We start from the raw sequence: 22,215 nt of genomic DNA, 5'->3' as shown, positions 1-22,215 counted from the left end.
ACTGCTCTACCACGCCCCTGCTGTATTTCTGATTTTAGTAATTTCTGTCTTCTGTCTTTTTTTCTTGGTCAATCTAGATAAAGATTTTGCTAATCTTTTAAAAGAATCGACTTTTGCAAAGTTTTTGATCTTTTTAAAGAATCGACTTTTGGTTTTGTCGATTTTCTCTACTGCTTTTTAATTCCCCATTTCATACATTTCTGTTCTAATCTTTATCTCCTACTTATATTTGGTTTAGTTTGCTCTTCTTTTTCCATTTTCTTAAGATAGAAGTTTGCGTCACTGATAGGAGATTTTTCTCATTTTTAACATAGGTGTTAACAAGTGCAAATTTTCCTCTAAGCACTGCATGAGTCATGCATTCTATAAATTTTGATATGTTGCACTTTGATTTTTATCTCAAAATCCTCTCTAAGATTTTTGTTTTTACCCATTGTTTATTTAGGAGAATGTTGTTTAACTTCCACATATTTGTGAATTATCTAAATTTCTTTCTGTTATTTTAATCAGAGAACATATTTTCTATGATCTTAGTCTTTTTAAATATATTAAGACTTGTTTTGTGGCCAAAGATAAAACAAAAATAATAAAAAATAAGTAAAATAGCTGTCACAACCACAGATGTTTCAAGTATTAATTTGCAAAACCAAATGACATGATCAAATTCGTTCCCCATATTGGGGCAATAGGTCACAGTGGTTGCAAGAGGCATAGATGCAAATGCACAGCACCAGCAGGCAATCCAGAGAGCAAGGGGAGTGTGAGCCTGCAGGAGGGACAGGGCCAAACAGGGTACCATCATGCAGGAACTGGGAATTCAGGAGGAGGACATCATGGTGCATGGGGAAGGTAATGAATTAGGTTTGAAACATGTCCCGGCCTGCGGGACAGGTAAGAACGTGGGCTCGAGGAGGACTACCTGTAGCTGGTGAAAAGGGGGAGGGACAGGAGACACGCTGAATGGAGGCAAGACAAGATTCTGATCAAGCCTCAAAATTTTATTGTTAGGCGATTGCTTATATACATAGTGAAGAAGGGGCGGGCTGTCACAGAGTGTGGCAGCTTATGATAGGCGTAAAGGCAGGGGGGTGATAGTGGCGTGGTATGAGAAGAGGAGGTGGGAGGGGTGTTGGCTTGGCGAGCACGGGCTTTTCTGAGGAGGAAGAGAAAGGCTTACATAAAATGGCTGTTATTTGTTAAAAATGGCGGCTATTGTTAAATATGGCTCCCGACAGAAACACACTGAGTTTGTAGAGGTTCTTTAATCTCTTTGTTCCCAAATCTCTTTGTTTCCCTCAATTCCCAAATTTATAAAATGTGATGTTTGAATCAGATAATGTTTAATGTTTTTTGTTCTAAAAATATCTGAAGAGCATGTACCTAACCAAAAAAAAGAAAAAGCAATAAGGTATCTCTTTAAATTAGAACATTGTATTAATCCATTAATGCATTTTAGCCTGGCCTTTTTACTTTCACAGATTATATAAAATGAATGACAACTTTAAAAAGTTCTGGGTGACTTCCATTGCAAGGTAGCTTGGTTTCTTAGCATAAGAGGCGTTTCAGGAACACAAACAAAACAAAGTAAAATGTGAACAAGAAAAGGAGCCCTGGAGACAGGAGGAGCCTGCCTCCATTTCTGGCAATTCTTATTCTCTGGTCTGTTTGGGTGAAGTTGGCCACCTGGACCTTGGCTTTCTGGCACATTGAACAAAATGAGCACAATTCTCTCTCAGGTGGAAAAAAGGCAAGATTTAAGGACTTTGATGTCCCTAAACAAAATAGCGAGTGAGGTCATTTCCCCTTTCTGAGTCATGTTGTCTGCTTGCTCCATGCTTTTCACCTCCCTTCTAACTCTCCATCCTTTTTATGTGACCTACTTTCTTCCTTTGGCTTATTCCCTGAAATCTAAAACTTCACAGTGCTGTACCTTGGTGAAGGTCAGTTTTCATCTTGCTTTTGGGTAGCTGGCAGCCACTTCTAATCTTGAAATTCAAGTACTTCAGTTCCAGACATCGTTTTGGATATTTTTAGTTATGATTTTCTCTCCCACTATTTTTTTCTGTTCTCACTTTCTGAAACTCTGGGTAATTGGACACTGACCTTTGGTCTGATTCTCTTCTTTTCTTTTCTGTCTTGCTTTCCAATGCTTTTTCTTCCTAACTTCTTAGTAGCTCTCTTCAACATTATCTTCCAATCCTTCCACAGAATTTTTCATTTCTTCTATAATACTTTTAATTTCCAATAGCTATTTTTTCTCTAAATACCCCTTCCTTTTTTCCTCCTAAAAATAACATCTTGTTTTTTTTTTTTTTTTTGATTCTCATATCTCTGAAGTTGAGGATACTTCAAAAAGTGCACACAAAAATAGAATTAAAAGATAATATGAATCTTTCCACGAACTTTTTGAAGTACCCTCGGATATCTTTGACAGCTTTTTGTTCGTTAACTTTTTGTCTTTTTGCACAGCTTCATTTCCTCCAATTTTTTCCTGTCTGTTTGGGTATCTAATTTTCAGACTAGAGTGTTTCCTCAGATGTCTGGTGATTCATAGTTATGTTTACATCCATAAGGATAATTAGACTATGCTGCAATGACAGCCGACCTGGAACTTGCAATAGCTTAAAATAACCAAGTTCATTTTTTTTTTTTTTTTTTTTGCTCACAGGATGTGTCCTTTGTGCCTTGGCAGGGGGTTTTCCTCATCATTGTCTGGGACCCAGTCTGCTGCATGCTCCGTATCATCACATATTTACATGCCTACAAGGCAGGGAAAAGAGAGCAGGCACTAGGTCTTAAAGCTTCTCTCCTGAAGTGGCACACATCACTTTCCATCCCACCTAAATTAGCCAGAGCAAGCCCCACAGCTAAGTCTGAGTTCCACGTGGTGGAGATTATACCTCTCCATCAGGAAGGGGCACAGAATACTTACGAGCCATACCACAGTCTACCATGTCTGCTCCTGTTGCAGAATGAGGCGTTGAAACCTCCGCTGGAAGCGAGCACAAGGGCGGGGGAAGGAGTATTTATTGAATACAGGCTTGACAATAGGGTAACCTGAAGGGGCTGTTTCACTGAGGAAACCTCTGACATCTTGGGCTGGTCAAATTCACTAGAGAAGATTCTTCACATCTCTGAAGATTTCCATATTCTGAATTCCATGCTTCAATATTCTGGAGACTGGGGAAAGAAGGCTGGAGCAATGCCTCAGCATTCAGAAGGTACATTTCACTTACTTCATTTTGTTTTCGTCTTGTGCCACACTCTCTCATGTGACTGTTGCCCCAGTCTAGAGATCCTCTCTATTTTATCCTCTTAAGAAAATAAACCTCCAATGGTCTCCCATGGTGGAGAGGTGGCACTTTGGAGAAGGGATGTGAGGTTTCCGACTGGATGCTTTTACAGACCTTTAAGCAGTCCTCTGGTCTTACATTCCACTTTCCTTTCACTTCCACAGGTACCTGTTTTTCTCAATTCCTTTTGAGGGATTGAGAGTGTATTAGTGTTCTAGAGCTGCCATAACAAAAGTACCTCAGACTGAGTGGTTTAAACAACAAAAATGTGTTTTCTTATAATTCTGAAGGCTAGAAGTCCAATATGAAGGTGTCAGTAGGGTTGGTTTCTACTGAGCCCTCTCTCCTTGGTTTGTAGATGGCCATCTTCTCCTGTGTCCTCATGCGGTCCTCTCTGTGTGTGTCCGTCCTAATCTCCTCTTCTTATAAGAACACCAATCATATTTGATTATGGCTCACCCTAATGACCTCATTTTAACTTAATTACCTCTTTAAATGTCCTATCTCCAAATACAGTCACCTTCTGAGGTACTGGGGGTTAGGACTTCAATGTATGGATTTGGGGTGGATGCAATTTTTTCCATAACAAGGAGTATAAAATTGGGTTATTTTGGCCTCCCCCTGTGCTAGCTTAGATTAAGCTTTCTAAAGTCCACTCACATAACCGCTTTCCACCTTCCAAAATGTAGTTGCCACAAATTCTTCTCCTAAAGCCTTTATCCTGAAGGGTTTATGCCTTTCTCTGTTTCTCTTGCTTATTGCCATTTTGTCATGGTTTTGGAAGTCAGCAAAAGTAAATGCTCCCATTCATCATCTCTCATCAAATGTCTCCAGCCCATTGTGTATCACCTAAAGCAAAAAAAAAAAAAAAAAAAAATCCTACAATTTTTCAAGTACTTGGAAACTCTTCTTAAAGCTAATCTTCATGGCTGCATAACCTAATCTTCTAACAGGAAGGTATCATGCTCTATTTATCTATTTGACCTAAACCTGTATATCTAAGTTTTCAATAGAAATAACACTATAGTAAACATCTTGGTCAGGAGTATTAATTCTTGAAGATGTTTTTTGATATATACCTCAATGCATCAAATCTAAGACACCATCTATTATAGGATACAGCAAAAGGGTGGAAGAAATTTGCTTCTGGTGAGGAGGAAAGGGGGCTGGTGATGTAAAGAGTCTGCGGTTTTTTCCAAGTCTTTCAGAACAGTTTGACTCTATGCGCATCTATGAAATCTGATAAAAATAAAAACTGAAGGGGAAAAATCAAGCCAGAAAATCATGTATACACTGTGTCCTTAATTATTTAAAACCAATAAAAAAATATTTATAGAAAAAAATACTAAAGAATAATAGGGGTAAGTTTACAAGTGAGTTTTATTTTTATTATTATGTATTTCTAGATTGTTCAAAATTGTTTGTGATAAGCAGCTAGTTTATAAAAAATAAAAAGATTTTTCCTTTATTCTAAAAAGAAAAATGATCACAAGTAAATATGCTAAACTATGATCCTTAGTTGGTGAAACTATGGAGGCTATTTCTCCTTTGAGCTTCTCTAAAGTATCCAAATACTCTCTAATGAGCATATTTTGGGGACTTCAGCGCCCAAGAAATAACACCCCAGTTGAGAAATAAAGGAGTAAGACAGAGAGAGAATAAAATATCAATTTTGTAGTTGATAAACACTAGGTTGGAAGACTGCTTAAAAACCAGATTTCTGTGCTGGCTAGCTAATTTATCAAATTAACTGGATATCTACCAAATGTACACTCCACGTTGTGTTCTGAGGGCCATCCAAATGTGCATTTGGAATCAGTTATTGAGGTATGACACAGCCTCTGGGATCTTTTATAGTCCTGAATATCCAGAGAATCACCAAGGAAATGTCAGTTACTCCCATTACTGTTGTCAAGGGAAAGTTGTATTTCTGTTGCTAAATGACAACTCACAATATTTAGCACTGGAACAACCAGAAATGGAAAGTACAACTACTTGCTAAAGTGACTCCTTAGTAAGTTTATAAATGATTGTTAAAGTGTTACAGCGGAAATGAAATTAAAGAATAAAAATTAAGTGTGTGTAAAGGAAGCCTAGGTAGTTTCCAGAGCATAATCCAAATTGTAACTAGAATTTTCTCCAGGCTTCTGGAAATTATGTGTTGCCTAATTGGTGGGTATGTGCATTTTACTGTTTGACGATGAGCACTTTGATCCCATTTAGAAATTAATAAAGGTGTGGAGCCTGGGGAAGCCAAACCCAGCCATAACCAGGTAAAGAGCATACCAAAATCACTGTTTCCATGTGGGTAGCCCACCATAGCCACTGCAATTGCCATAGCTGCCGCAAAAGTGGCTAGTCTATAGCAGCAGTCACAGCCACCGTGTCGATGGCCTGCCAGACTCTCAACTGCATTGACACAGAGCACACTCCAGAGTAATAGAAGCATCTGATTTACGGTAATAGGGGAGGACTTGATCACACCTGTCTCAGTACTGGACAGATCTTGTAGGCAACAAACCAACAGAGGAACAGTTAATCCATCAGATGGAGAGAACAAACCTATGGTTATTAGAGGGTAGAGGGGGAGGGGAGGGGAGACTGGGGAAGGGGCATAAGGATAACTATGATTTGTAACAATGACTATACTAATAAAAAATAAATTTTAAAAATTTATTAAATTTAAAAATAATAACAAGAAAGAAAGAAATAAGAGCCTCTGCTTAGATCAGGGCTAAAGGAAAGTCCTCTCAATCTGGAGCAGGTCTCTGCTTTCTCAATCATTGTCTTCATGGTCCTCAAACCATGAAACCCTCTTTGTCCCTTCTTCTTCTACTGAGTTCCCTTTAAACTTAATAGTTTTTCCAGGGCAAGCTCCTATTTAATATATACCAAGAAAAAAATCCATATCTAAAGAGAACCAGTGGGAAAAAATACTTGGTAATTTTTAGAACCAAATAGCCTTGGATACGTGGGACCCAAAAAGTGTTCATTGTAACCAAGATTTATAAAATGTATGCAAGTTCTCACCTTTATCTGTTTAAATTATGACCATCCATTTACAGCAAACAGGAGGAGTGACTACAGGACCTGGGACCAATGCACATTTGTGTCAGTGATGCTTTATAAGGCTGGAAGGATTTCTAAAAGTCATCTATCAGAATTTCACTGGGAATCCGATTTTTCAGCTATTAGAACCTGCCATTTATATTTCTTTAGAATCGCGCCTTATTTTTCTGTTTGAGCCCAACGCGATCACCTTTCTTCATCAGTGAACTAAGAGTGAAACAACTTCCAAAAACCAAGTTTACAAAGGATATTCAAAAGAATGAGCCAGTAGCGTTTGGACTACAGTAACAAACAAGGCCACACGGCCGACAATTTGAAAGGAAAAAAAGTACTAACAAATTCATGCCCCACTTGCTGGCATATATTAACAGAATCCAGAGGATATGAATGAATACAAAGTCAGAAGAAATCAAAGCGAAGACTGACCCACAGGAGTGCCTGGCACATGTGCTACAGTTTAGTAGATGCTGCTGACAGCTGCTCAGGCGGCCCTGCAGGCCCAATGCGCTCACGCCTCATTCCCCACAGCAGGGGCTGCTGGCAGCTAAGCGTTCTCAGCTGAGTCCCCTCTAGAAATTGCTCTGGGTGGAGGAGATCCCACTTACCCAAGGTCATGCCTCCTCCCTGGGTCTACATCTGATGACCGATCAATGTTCCAGCCCTCACCTCAAGGAGACAACCCAGAAGGGCCATTCCGGCTCCCCCTGGGATCAGCTGAAGCCTTTGTGGACACCGTGTGGCACCCCAGTTTCTCCCTTTGCCCAACCCTGATTCTTCTGCCTCCCCTCCTGAAGTGTTAGTCCCAAGAGTACTCAAAATATTGCCTGCTCTCAAATCTCCTTCTCAGAATCCAGGAAACCTAATCTAAAACACACACAGAACTTAGGCTGGTTCAAAGGAGGTGGCTCCAAATTTTTAAGCTGTGGCAATATTTCCAAGGGCACTGTTTTGAAACCATTTTGGCTTGTAATTTTGAGCTATATGTTAAAAAGCAGGTTACAAAACAGTTCACATGCTCTGAGTGCAGTTAAAAAGATATGTATAAATACATAAATTTCACAATAATAAAGATTCAAGGACTTACGTAAATTTCATAATAATAAAGATTTGAGGACATCGTTAATGAACTAATACTTTTTGAGTTCCTTCTTTTTTGCCAGGCATTACATCAAAAACAGGAAACGGGGATTAACTCTGGGTCATGAAGTTAGAAGTCATTTTTACTTTCTTCTTCCTTTTTTTAGAATGTTTCCCCCAATTTTCTTTGGTAACTACATACAAAGTGATAAAAATTATTTTATAAGTCAACCTTATATAAATAAATTTGCATTGCATCAAGTATTTCAATGAACGTTTTCTGTAATTTTTATATGATATGTCTCCAAACTCCTCTCTCCACTCTCTGAAAAGCCCAAGACTGATGGAGTTTGTGTGTGTTGTCCCCTCCAAAACTCATGTGAAAGTTTGATCCCCAATGTGACAGTGTTGGAACCTGATTGAGTCATGGGGGCAGATCCCTCATGAATGGATTAATGCTCTCCTTGGGGGAGGAGGGATTAATGAGTGAGTTCTCGCTCTATTAGCTCCCGCAAGAGTTGGTTGTTTATAGGACCCCGGCACCTCCTCTCTTCTCTTTCGCTTCCTCTCTCCGTGTGATCTGCTTGTACCTACCAGCTCCCTGCCACTTTTCCGCTATGAGTAGAAGCAGCCTGAGGCCTCTGCTAGATGCAGCTGTCCCAGAATCGTAAGCCAAATAAACCTCTGTTCTTTATAAATTACCCAGTCTCAGGTATTTCTGTTATAGCAATATAAAACAGACTAAAACAAAGACCTACAAAAATCAGATGTGTCCCCTCAACAGGAGTGGAAGAGTACGTTTTGAATGTTTCAGTATTTGAAATATTCAGAGCTCTCATTAATTCTCTAGTACTGAAAGGAAATAGCCTCGTTTTTGTTTGTTTGTCTTTTTTTTTAATGAGTCATTTGCATTTTGAGGCTGAGAAAAGCAAACTCATTCCCGCTGACCTCAGATCACATGCAAAAGGAACATAAAAGCTTCCCATCATCAAGTCTGTGACAAGATACCATAGACATCAAGAAGGCAGAGCACAGACTTGAGAGTTTGGGATCAATCCCCAAATATTTGAAATTCTTTATCAGCCCAAAGATTATATCCATTTATTCTTCTTTGCCTCATGTTTATATTTGGAATATGTTCTTAACTGACTATGTTTGGTTTTTAATTCAGAGAAAAAATTTGATATATTGTATTCTACAGCTAAAAAAAAGAACAACATGTGAGCAAAATATTTTAGAATATTATTCCTTCCCCAAAAACATGTTTGTTTTGCTTTTCTTTTTCCTGTTGGCCCAAATTAATATGTTTTATTACACCTCTCACAAAAACTTTTGACTGAATTCAAACAAGGTTAACTTGAAAGTTAATTGAAATGCAAACGCTTTTATGGGACCTCTTCCAGTTGCTGATGAATTTCTGCTGGGCGAGCCAAGATGTAGAGTGAGATATAGAGTAAATTGATGCCTTCCAAATTATGAGTCTGGTCATGATGGTGATTCCATGCCAAGTCACATCCAGGGTCACACTGTCTGATCTCATTGAACATGGTGTAACATGGTGTAACTAAGGAGATAGGAAGTGAGAAGCCAGAAGAGCTGAGCTCTTTAAAGAGTTTTCCCAACTTTTTCTAGTCTTGGGACAAACAAAAGTATAGCAAGGATACCCAGGAATTAGCCATGTTTACCACTTTCAAGGATATTATAGAGTACTTATTAGAGAACTGCATGAGTTAGGCCACCATTGTTAGGGAGGGTAATTATCACTGCCATGGATTGCTAGAAGCTATCAGGGTATCAGACGGCAGGTGGTAGAGAAGGGAAGGCATGGAGTGCTTTGGTGCCTCTATTGCATACACAAGAAGAGGTCTCCTTACTTGATTCTAATGTGCACCCATATGGTTTGCTCTTTTACAGGGTCTCATAGATCTCCAGTCTATCCTACAAGCTATGTACGGCTAGACTAATCAGACTAAAACATTGTTTGTTTCCACACATATTTGCTAAGGGACAATTTGTTGACTCCACGGCTTGGAGATCATAGAATTTTAGAGCCAGAAGGATTTTAGAAATCATCTTGTCTAGCTCCCTCATTAGATGAGAAAATTGAAGGCTAGAGAAGTGAAGTGACTTGCCCAAGGCCACACAGCAGATTCCTTCCACCTACCTTGATGCCTTCCTCAAGGGACTCTCCGCTTTTCTGCCTCCAGGCACAGAAGACTAAAGCATCAGACATATCTGCTCAAGAGTTGGAAATATTCCTACCACCGAAGAGACAGCACATGGAGAAAAGAGGGAAGCCAGCAGCCCAGAGCCCTGATGGCCTCACTGGGAGGACTGGGAGCTAGGTACAGAGAGTTGGCTTGTTTCAAGCAGTGCTAACTTGGCTGAACTCCTCTTAATGAAATGTGCTTCAGGTAGACCTGTAATGAGGCAACAGCTGTCTATGCAGGAGGGAGGGAAGCTGTCTTACCCTCTTTTTCTCCAAGCTCTGAAAAATGCTCTCATTTTCCATTCACTCTCAGATGCTCCTGCAGGTATAAATAATTTAAGGACCAGGCACAAACTAATAAGGAAAATAATCACTTAGGGTTTACTGGGCCTGTATCCACACTACACCAATCCTCTATATTCCAGTGTTCTGGTCTCCAAGGTTTCAAGGGCTAGCAAGGCCCTTGAGAAGGACACAACAGTGCAATGAGATGAAACAACCCAGAGAGGAAAAGAGAGGCAGGATCTGCCTGCCCCACTTATCCCCAGTAGCCCGAAATGAATTCATTTATTCACCCATTTATCTACTCACAAACATTTATTGAGACCTTACTGTGTTCCAGGAAGAGAGAAATTAATGATGACTCTGACAAAGAAATAGTGTTTACTGGGTTTATTCTGTGCCTGGTGTTCTACTAGTCACTTTCACTTTATTATCTCATTAGATCCTCACAGTGACTCCACGGGCAAGTTCTATTATTAGCACCATTCCACTGTTGAAGACACTGAGCCTTGGAGAGATCCTATCCCCCAGCCTGTAAGAGGGGTGGCTGGAATTTGAAGTCAGACGTCCCAAGTCATGAGCCCACATTTTTAGCTACTGTCCCTGCCCTTAAGGAGGTCACAGTCTAGTAAAAGGTACAGACATGTAGATAATTTCCACTTATTCATTCATCCACGCAGATGTTCAGTGGGCACTTAGTAAACATCTACTAGTATGTGTTAGGCAATAGGCAAGTCTCCGAGGATACAAAACCCAGGGAGAGGCCAGGAACCCAAAGTCTGAGGGACCAAACATCAGCTCGCTCTTCTCTGGTTCCCTCTGGGTTCCATCTACAGCACAGCATCTGCCTGCTCCCTTGCCTAACCCCCCAACTAGACCCACAGCAGCTTAATGCAAAGGATGTGTCTCACCACCTCCCAATCTAGAGCCCCACACACCATGCATGGCACGTAGAAAGTGCCTAGTAAGTATTTGTTGGAAAACACATAAGCAGAGCTCAAAAAGGCCCAGGTGTAAGAAAACAGCTCCCCTTGTTCATCAGGCCACTGCTGCTTTGCATGACCCAAGGAAGCAGCATCCACATTGTAATCCAAGTAAATGGTGACTTGGTGACGACAGATATCCCCTGTGGGGTGCTCCCTGGTCGTCCGGATGGGAGCTTTGGGTTCTGCAGCAGCTCCCTTGATCCTGGAATCCAACACAAACTTGAGTCTTACCCTTATCAAATGGCAACGTTATTTCTAGAATCATGAAATATTAAAACCAAGTGAATAAGTCATTTAACTTCTCTGAACCTCGGTTTACTCATCAGTAAAATGGTGACAGTAATCTACTTCATTGGTTCATGAGGATAATTAAATGGTGGGATGGTTAATTTTATGTGTTCATTTGGCTGGGCTGTTACTGGCAGCCAGGCTCAGCTCACCCACTCACTAAACAAATGACTCAAAAGTCCAAAAGTTGGAGCAAGGACTGGAAGGTTTATTCAGATAACTGGCATCTGGGTTATGACCTGGCCAAAATCATCCTGCCTTCTGATGTCTGTTTTGGGGGTTATAAAGGGGAAGAAGTGGGAAGGTGAGGCAAGGGTTTTGTCCTACAGGAAAAGGGAGAGGCTGGTCATGGGATTAGCAGAGGGTCTAAATCAGATGTCAGATGATGGATTGGGTGCTTTGGCATTGGGGGGTCTGCAGTTGGTGGATTGGTCAGCTTCAAGCCTTTGATGTTATTTCGGGGCCAGAGTCCTTACCTCCTAGGGAGAGTGCAAAGACAATAACCTCAGTCAAGAGTCACCAGAACATAAAAATACCTGACTCGTACCTCTAACTAATGTGCATGTAATTTTCTTTTAAGCAAGAAGGTGAGTTAATAATCAGCTAAGGTGCTGTGACTTTCTCTTGGAATTCCTCTGTTTGTAGTTGATTAGGGAGGTAAGAAAAGCAAGAAAACTTAGTTTCAATCCTTAATTGTAGCTGCACAACATCTAAAGTAAATCAACATAAGAGGTTGTAATGGGAGACAAGCAGAATTAAACTTGTAAGAAGGATCCTTTTGGGGCATGATTTCATCTCCGGGCAGTTTCAGTCATATGGTCAGTTTCTCGATTCCTCTGCTAACCTCAAGGAACTGATGGTTATTAGTTCCCAAGTTAATGGCTAGCTGAAATTTTCTGCTTGGTCCAAGTTACCCCAAAGATGGCCGTTCTCGGCTGAGGTTCCTTTCAGGGCCATTGTACCCAGATATGTGGTCAAACATTATTCTGGATGTTTCTGTGAGGGTGTTTTTTGTGGATAAGATTTAACATTTAAATTGGTGGTAGACTTTGAGTAAAGGAAATTGCCCTCCCTAGCATGACGAGCCTCATCCAATCCATTGAAGGCCTTCAAAGAATGAAAGAATGACATTCTAAGCGAGAGGTAATTGTGCCAGCAGATGGCCCTTGGACATGAATTGCCACATTGAGTCTTCCCAGGATCTGCAGATTTTGGATTTGACAGCCTCCATAATCATGTGAGCCAAATTCCTTAAAACAAAATCTCTGTCTCTCTCCCTCTCTCCCTGTGTCTCACTGTCTCTATCTTTATCTCTGTCTCTGTCTCTCTGTATATGTGTGTGTATACATCGGTTCTGTTTCTCTGGAGAACCCTGCCTTATACAAGTGGTATGATTCATGAAAAGTCCCCGACAATAACAGGGACTTAGTGGATGTGAGCTTCATTCCCCCTTCCCCAGAGAGCTTCAGCCTCTTCATTCTACAGATGAGGAGACGGCTGCCCAGGAGCTACCAGGACTTGTCAACTGTCCCAAGGAATCCTTGCAAAACTCTGAGATGAGCTAGATAATCGGCTTTGAGCATCACACCGTAAGGCACAGAACTTCTGCTTCATGCCTGAAGGGACCATTTCTTTTCCCACAAAGGATCCTGGAAGGGATTTCAGAGTTCATCTGATTGAAAAATTACAAAGTGTTGGCCTAAGGGCTACTTACTAGTATGCTGTGGGGTTCTCGGTTTTGTTTTTGTTTTCTCATACAAAGTGCTTTTTTTTTTTTTTTTTATGTCTTTTAACCTGAGATTTGGAAAATGTCACAAAAAGTCTAGATTCCTGGCATTTCTTGAGGAATTGGAAGATAGGGTGACCTGAGGCCTGCCCACCTGCCTGGCAACACTGGGTTGGTACTGAGTGGCCACAGCCATCGTAGACAGGACAGGGCCATTTTACTCATTTGTGTTACCTGCAACCCCTGTGGATACTTGAGCCTGTGGCTCCTCATGTCACACAGCTCTTTCAACTTAGAGATGAGGAGACAGAGGCCCAGAGAGGTCTAGTGTAGTGGCACAGAGTCGTGTGGCTGGGATTGGCAGAGCTGGGTCTAAAACCTGGTTCTTGCCTCCCAGGCACTTGAGGATATACTCTATGCCAAATGAGCACAAATATTTTATTGATTAATTAGGTGATTCCAAAAGATCTTTTTGTTTTCCCATATGGCTTATTTATATCAGGAGTCAGATCAAGTTTAGTGTCGCAAATGAATACAGTGCTTTTAAGATGGGGCTAAAGGTTTTCTATTGACTTGTCTTATGTATCTCTAGCACTATAAGCAGAGTTCTGGGGTCAGACCAAGCCTGGTCCCATTTGGGCTTGGCCTTTACCAGCTATATGACTTGAAGCAAGTTTCTCACCTTCTAAATATCAGTTATACATATTGCATAGTGTAGTGGAGAGAATTAAATGAAATATTTTATATAACTTAGTACCGTGTCTGAAATACAGTAAGCACTCAACAAATGTTGAATTAGGATGTCAGAGGAATTAAAATAATATGACAAAATAGCAATGTGGCTAAATGATTTTGCATCTGCAAAAATATGAGGTCACAGTGACCTCACCAATTCAAATTGTTTTTTAAATAGTGTTTTCCTCATCTTATTTCATTTTTATGTATTCTGTGTGTTTGTTTGGTCTAACCTACAAGACATGGAATATGTCAATACTAACCTATTAACTTCAACATTTATTTGTGGTTATTTTTGCCCTTAGAATATACCACATGAATAACGCACAGTCAGGGTATTATGTTCAAATAAGACTTGAGTTAATTCTTTGTGTCTGGGTGGCTATGTTATCAATATGACACACAACTGGTTAATTTGCTGCTGTTTATATTGATTTTAGAATATGCTTTATTTCATCCTTTATGATTTAATTTTATTTTTCAATATATTATACTTAAGTTTCAACCAATAAACACAGCATCAGTGGGATTAGCCTTCTAAAAGCTTAGACAGTAGGGGAAACAAACATGCATATGGATAATAAATATGAACTATGTCTTGGAGGTGTGGACAGAGACCTGAGGGACCTTGGGTGTATCTTAGTGTTGTGACTGATAGATAATGGGATTTAATAAAGCTTATAGAATGATGAATGAATGAATGAATAAATGAGCTTGTCACTTTATTTGTCTGGCTCTTCCCTCTAGACTGTGAGCTCTTTGATGTGAGGACCTGATTTTATTCATCTCGGTATCCCAGGGTTGGCCAGAGCATAGCCCAGCCTATGCTTGTAGAATGAAAAGCAGCCATTCAAGGTCTCTGAATTCTGCACTAGGCCTAAATTAATTCCAAGCATGCCATATATTTAAGTCATTAGAGTAGCTGTTCTGGTTCCCGCACACATGCTCTTTTCTTTTCTTTTGTTCCCCCCCTATGTAAAAATGACCGGTAAGAGGATCTTAACCCTTGACTTGGTGTTGTCAGCACCATGCTCTCCAAAGTGAGCTAACCGACCATCCCTATATAGGGACCTGAACTCGTGGCCTTGGTGTTATCAGCATCACACTTTCCCAAGTGAGCCACAGGCCGGTCCCACACATACTCTTTTCAGTCATTCATCCCTCACTGTCTCTCCCCTCTGTTCTGTGGTTTGTCTTTCTGAGGAAGCAGCGTCCCTCCTCCTCCTCCAGGACATGGATGGCTCCCTCCATCTGGTTTATTTGATTCCTTGTCTCCCCAGAATCTCTGCCTCTCGCCACAAGGGAGGGCAAAGGCCACCAACATTTCAAAAAATGCTTTCCTTAGGGCCGGCCCATGGCTCACTCGGGAGAGTGTGGTGCTGATGACACCAAGGCCCCAGGTTTGGGTCCCCATATAGGGGTGGCCGGTTTGCTCACATGGGAGAGCGTGGTGCTGACAACACCAAGTCAAAGGTTAAGATCCACTTACCAGTCATCTTTTAGGGGAAAAAAAAAGGCTTCCCTTGACCCACCTACTCTTCAAGGTCTTAGATACTCATTCTTTTCTTCACTTCCAAGCTCCTCATCATCTCCACTGTTTTTTATTATATTCTTATCACTAATCGCAGGCTCCACTTAATGACCGCTGAATGTGTGCAAGTACTTTATTACTGCACTTGCTTTATCTTATCTAACTTTCTCAACTCTTTGATGGAGACATGTTATGCTAGAATATGAGGGTTTGATAGTGAAAAAGCTGAAGTCTGTGAAGTATGTAACCTGCCCATCGTCACAGTGGTAAACAGCTGAAGAAGTCTCCATCGGCTGCCTCCACTCTGCTCAACCCCTGGCAGTTTGGTGCCCGCCAGGGCGACTCTGCCCAGTTGAGGGTCACCCATAGCTTACTTTTTCAGAGCATATTCTCCTCGATCTCATGGCAGATCTTGACACTCTGCCACCCCATTGTTGGTGGACAGATCTCCACGTTTGAGTCCCTCAGAATGCACCTCCAGTTCACCTCCTACCTCTCCAACTGTCTCTTCTCTGTCCTTTTTCCTTCCATTCACTAGAACTGGGAAGTCCCTCAAGGTTCTGATTTTTGGCTCCATTTTCTCTCTTTATTTTGTTCTCTTACAATCTCATCTATTCTTACTTTAAAGCTCTTCTCCCCAGCTCTGGTTCCAATGTTTTATCTCCCTACTGGGCCTCTCTGTAGGAATGTTTCACATGGCATCACGCCCACAACCAATTTCTCCCTCCTCTTCTCCATGAAGGTAGCTTCCCTTCCTTCTGCCACCCCATTCTGTGGCACCAACAACTCCTTATGCTCAAAACCAGCTGGTGACTCCTGTGGTGTCTCTTACACCCTCTGACCTCACTGCCTCTCACTTGGATCTTACCATGGCACCTTTGTGGGTCCCCTCCATGCCCAGCTTTTGTCCCTTCCAATCAGCACAATCCACACAGCAATGCAGAATGCTCTTCCCAGTACCTTCCTTTGATCATTGATTCATTCAATAATGATTTATTGAGAACTGATGTGCCAGGCACAGTGCTAGTCTTTGGGGATTATGTGACTCCCCTGTCTTAGGTCATCAGTGATTCTCTCCCCGAATGTTTGTTAAATGGAAGAAAGCATGAACAAAGGGCAATGCAAGCTTGCCAGCTGGAGGGACCTTGCAGGCCATCTAGTTCATTTACTGATAAGGAATGTGAAACCTATCCCTTGGTTCCCTCAAGAATACCTGCTGAGGGCCAGCTCTGGACCAAGTACGCTTCTAGGTACTAGGGTTTCAGCAGTAAACCAGATAGTCCCTCTATCATGGACCTCATGCACTATTCATTATGTAGTTTGCTTATGATAAGTTTATTAATTCATTCAACAAATATTTACTGAACACCTAATATGTGCTGGCCCTTTTCTAGATACTAGCAATACAGCAATGAATAAAACAGATGAAAGTCTCTGCCCTCCTAGAGCTTACATTCTAGTGAGGGGAGACAGAAAATAAACAATGGTATACTTAAATAATGTCATGTGGTCCTAAGCGCGACGGGAGACAGGCCACGTTGAGTTAGGAGTCAGGAGTTCGCAGCCAGACTCTATGGGTTTGAAGCAAGGCTTCACCCCATGGTAGCTCTGCAACTTTGATCAGGCTACATAACTTTTCTGTGCCTTTGTTTTCTTATCTGTAAAATGCAAATAATAATAAACCCCTCCTCATGGGGATTTTTGTGAGAATTAACTGATATACTTAGGAAGCACTTAGAATAGTACCCAGCGCATAGGGAGGCCATGAGAGTTTTAAATTAAAAAATATGGAGAGACATAATGCAAAGAAAAGGCAGAGAGCTCTCAGGAACATGAAAGAGTATGATGTCTGTAGGGTGGCCTAGGAAGGCTTCATGGAAAGGGGGACATTTAAGCCAGGATATGAAAAGGGAAGGGAACTCACCATGTGGATATCTAGAAAGCATTCCAGGCAGAAGGAACAGACTGTACAGGGCCCCAAATGGGGAGAGGGGAGCAGTGAGGTGGCCAGCAGGGCTGGAGCAGACGAGCAAAAGAGAGAAGGGAGGATGAAGTCAGAGAAGCGTGGAACAACGGAGGTGGAGAACCCCGCAGGGCTCTCCAATCTACGATTGTGGCTTTTGCTCTGAGTGCTCTGAGAAGCCCTTGGCGAGTATTGATCCAGGAAGTGCCACAGTCTGCTCTGTGTTCCAAAAGGTCACTCTAGCTGCTCTGGGGAGAAGCCTCAGCAAGCAGATGGAAGCAGGAAACCAGTCAAAGAAGCTTGTGCAAGAATCTGCGTGAGGCAGTTAGGGGCTTGACCAGGTTGGTGAGCTCTGTTCATATTCTGCATGTATTTTGAAGGTTGAGCCAATAGGATTTTCTGTTGGTTTGGATGTGGGGTTTGACCATGGTCCTTCTCTCAAGAAGGGTCAAGGAGTGAAACAAAGGAGAAGCAGTGGGTGCTGTGAAGGCATGCAGGTGCTCTGTGAGGGGACTGGAGAAAGCAGCCAGTCGGGGAGAACGCAGGGCAGGGATTATCAGGGAAGCGCAGTTGAAATGTGGGGTCTGAGAGGGCCGTCCCATTTAGACAGCCATCTCTCAAGTCAGAAGCAATGTTCTTATGTTTAATCCACTGTATTCCAAGAGCGTACAGAGCAAGGATCAAAGCCAAACCCGTGGTTGCTCTGCCATTCATAGGTGGTGAACTTGTCATGGCCACTCTGAGCAGGTAGGAAAAGGGCAGCTACATCAATTGATTAGCAGCCTTGACCTGCTGGCCACTGTTGCATTTCAGCATACACATCGGCTGTCGTTGCTAAGTGTTCTCATATTTTACTTACTTTGAATACTTGCCATAGTTTTCCTTTAGATATTCAGTTTCTATAAGGATATTTCAAATAGAATTAGATTTATAAAAATTCTATTTGTGCTCTAAATTCCAAAAAGATTATTGAAAGTTATAATATCATCATCACAACGATATTCCAGCTCTGTCTCACATTCTTCCCAATGTTTTCTCATGCATTTTTCTCATTGGATCTCATATCTCCTCCATGAGGTAAGTTAGGTGTTATTTCTATTTTTTACCAAAGAAAATTGAAGCTCAGAAAGGTGACGTGACTTTCCTTCTCTAGGACTCAAGTAGAATGTTTTACCATGAATCCAATCCTCTTGTCACTAGAAAACATGCCCCACGTAACTAGGAACCTTGGATAATATAAAAACCAAACTAGAGACCACCATAACATTTCTTTAAATCCTATATAGTGTTTTCCTAGTCTCCCCTAGTAAGAAGGACTATTTATTGTGTTCTACTCCACATCAGGCACTGCAATAATTGCGGTAAGTACACCAGGCCATTTAATATCCTCCACATCTCTGTGAAGTAAGTGTCATTATTAATTCCATTTTTTATCTGAGCTCCCTGTGGTATGGAAAGGATATGACTTACGCATGGTCTTATTAAGTAAATGCCAGAGCTGAAATTTGAAGTTCGGTCCAGAGTCCTCTCCGTTCTCTCCCACCACCCCCAACCCTGGCTTTCTCTTCCTGTCTGGACATCTGGGCCTATGAGCAGCCTGACCTCTAGAAAGCATGACCCGGGGCGTTTCTCTCTCAGGAAGCTGCTGTACTTCCTTTTTCCAAAAAGACTTCAACTCGGAGAACTTGAAATGCCCATTGAATGTGAACTTTTACAAACTTGCATTGATTCACAGGACTTTTTAGCAGCGGCCCTGTGCTCTGGGATGTAAGTGTTATATCTGTCAGGTGAGTAGGTAGGTAGGCGCTGTCCTCACTTTACAGGTGAGGAACCTGAAGCTCATGCAATTGCTGTCTGGAAAGTCTCCCTTGACTAACCATCAGGAGACTCACATTTAAGATCTAGACTTTTTCTTTACTGTGTGACCTCAGACAGGTCATTCAATCTCTCTGAGCCTCTAGTTTCTCATCCATAAAATGGAAACACTTATTCTAGTCACAGAGTGCTTCTGGACACCAGATGACACCATGCATGTAAAAGACTATTTGACAACTATAAAGTGCTGCACATGCATTTACTGATTCTCATTTAGCGACTTTACTATGATTAAGAATTAGGCTCTGGAGTCAGACTATCTGGATTCAAATCTAAGCTCCAACAGTTCACATTTGTGTCCCTGGGCACTTTATTTAATCTTTCTAAGCCTTGTTCCTCCTTTGTTCCCTTTTTAAAGGGAATCATAATGGCAGCCACCTCACAGGAATGTGACGAAGATTTAGGGAGATAATGAGTGTATCAAAAGTGGCCAGCGGGGACCTGCCACCTACAGCAACATCTGCTCTTGTTTTTGTTGTTGCAATTATTATTATTATCATTGTTTTGTTATTCTTCCAGGACCTGCTTAGGACAACACACAGTCCCTGGAGAGGTTTTAAAATGTGAAGTAGAAAGTGAGATGTGCTGAATTGAAAGGGAGAAGGGAAGGGAACTAATGTTTTTTGAGCCTCCACTCTGTGACATTTATGTGTCATGTGCTCTTAACTCAGAATAACCGAACAGGGAAATTTTACATTAATTGCTGAGTTTTCAAGTTAACATTTCCATTTGCCATTAAGAAAATTTCTAAGTCATCCAGTAAAGTCTTTTTACGGGGAGTAGGGGTGCTGTGGGTGAGCGTCTTGCTCAGGGAGCTACAGATCTGGGTGAGCATGTTCCACTGCAGGAGTTAAAGTACAAATAAGTGACTGGATTTGACCCCCGATACATAACACCACATGGGAGACACAGAAGGACTAAGTAAAAAATTGTATTTGTGAGCTTCAGCCTGGTACAAATTCATGGCCTTGACATTCATCTTCCCTAATGCCGATTACTACCTGCTATATTTTCTTGTTTTACTGAGCTATGTAAGTTTCCTGTTTTCTTTTTCCTTTCATTTGGAGATGATGAATTTTAATAACCACTGACCTTTCCTTGACTTGGTTAAAAAGAAGAAGCAATGGGATATCAGAATTTAAAATAGCATATTTTCTCTACTGTAAATAACCATTAACTATTAGATGTGCCATCACTAAATACCAGCTTTTCAGAAGGAAAAAACAAAAACAAAAACAAAAAAGCACAGGGAATAAACATATCAATGTTAAGATACTCCCAATTTTTGAAACATGATAATGTGAAATGAATGAGCTTGGACTTGAAGAAATAGGGTAAGAGCTTACCTTTGTTTGGTAATTTTAGCTTTCCAGAATGTTCTTATACCCAACCCCCATCCACTTGGTTCACCCACTCAGTAACACTTGTCCTTTCCTTTTGTGGGTTTTTGCTCACCTGCTTTGGCTGAAAAACAATCATTAGTCTCTCACAAAGAAATGAGACAAAAAACAGATCATACAGGAAAACTGACCAATTGCCATTCCATATCAATTCCCAGTATTTGCAGCAGATCCAATACCCAGCTCCAAATTATTCTTCAATGACTGGGCTCTTACCTTTAATGACTCAGTGCCTTTAATGACTCAGAAAATGGAAAAGCCCAGGTCCCTTTCTCAAGTTGAACCTTGGCCTTTCTTCTCTTGAATTTCTTGAAAATCAGGTGACACCCATATTATAACTCAAAAACATGATTTTCTGCAAATAGATTAAAACATCAACAGCTTGTCTTATAAATCTCCTTGATATGACTTTGGACACATTAAAAACTCAAAGATATGTTACAGCCTTGCAATCAAACACAAGATATGTTTACCAGCATAATCAGACATCAGGCCTCCTGTTGGGTAATATCTTAAACCACCAAGGCTCAGAATTTTCTTTTATTAAATAGGGCAAAGGAGCCCTTGAGTTTCAAATATCTGAGAGGTAGAAGATCCCATCTCACTGAGTGGTAGACGTTAAGTCCTGGGAGTGATTACTGCTTTGAGACCAGAAGGCAATAATAAACGTAAATTTAACCGTGAGTTCTGGAGCTCTTCTGGGTCCCAGGCACCATTTTCACATGGTATATTCACAACAGGCCTGGCCTGGAAGAGAGGTACCACTTCCTCTATTCTACATATGAGTAGGCAAATTCTGAGAAATAAAGTGGCATGCTCACAGTAATAAAGCACCACAAGTATTGGCTTAGCATCAGGGCAGCCATGTTAGAGCTTAATGCTGAGGAAAGAACTCTGCTTGAACAACGGACAATCACCGCAGTTTGGAGGAGTAATTAAGAAAGGCCATAACTCAGTAACTTGACAATTTGGCCATGCTATGTTCAAGTCCAGTGTTCTTTCTACCAGACAACTTATTGAAAGGGTTGCATGAGCTGCTATAAGATGGGCTGGTTATCCAACCACTGCTGATAACATAAGAATTTCAAATATCTAATTAAACATAACCTTTTATGCACTCCTTCCTCAGCCAGTTTCATCATGGTGGCCCACAGCCCTGTGTCATGATTTTTGAGGTTGAACCAGGGTATGACCTAGATTTATTTTGCATATCCAGTCATTACAGTGAGGGTTTAGAAAAAGTGTTTATTCCCTATGGACTAATCATGGACAGGACAAAATGGCTTGCCCTTGAAATTCTGTGAAGGAGATGGAAGGCAGTCACATTCCAGGCCACTGCATGTTCCAGTGGAGCCATAAAATCTTTGCCAATTTTCTGGATTATAACAAAGCACTCAACAGAGAAAGTGATATTTCCATTCCATGACTGCAGATTTTATCAGACCAAAGAGCTATTGTAATGACCAGTCAATTGAGGGCATAAAAGTCATTTATGGAGATGCTTTTACAACTTTAACTGGAAAGAACCTCTTGATTACAAAAGACATAAATGACACTGGAAAAACAAGGAGTATAATCCAAAGGTCAACATGTCAAGTTGGATATAGGCCAGAATTGTTGGATATAGATCAGACTACATTGGGTGTAAAATTCCAGACGAGTTCATTGTAGAATATGCTCTTGACTGTAATTAGCACTTCAAGAATTTGAATCATGTTTGTGTTGTTAGCAAAATTGCAACATACAAAGCCTAAAACGAGAGTCGAGTAGTAGAGTTCGAG

General features: G+C 41.1%; 1 pseudogene; it reads left to right on the top strand.

The window, feature by feature from the left end:
- Positions 1-800: 800 nt before the first annotated feature.
- Positions 801-22,188, top strand: LOC134385670 (hypoxanthine-guanine phosphoribosyltransferase-like; annotated as a pseudogene).
- Positions 22,189-22,215: the final 27 nt, after the last annotated feature.

The sequence above is a fragment of the Cynocephalus volans genome, chromosome 9 (genome assembly GCF_027409185.1).
Source record: "Cynocephalus volans isolate mCynVol1 chromosome 9, mCynVol1.pri, whole genome shotgun sequence".
NCBI lineage: Eukaryota > Metazoa > Chordata > Mammalia > Dermoptera > Cynocephalidae > Cynocephalus > Cynocephalus volans.
This window is presented reverse-complemented; position numbering and strand designations above follow the sequence as displayed.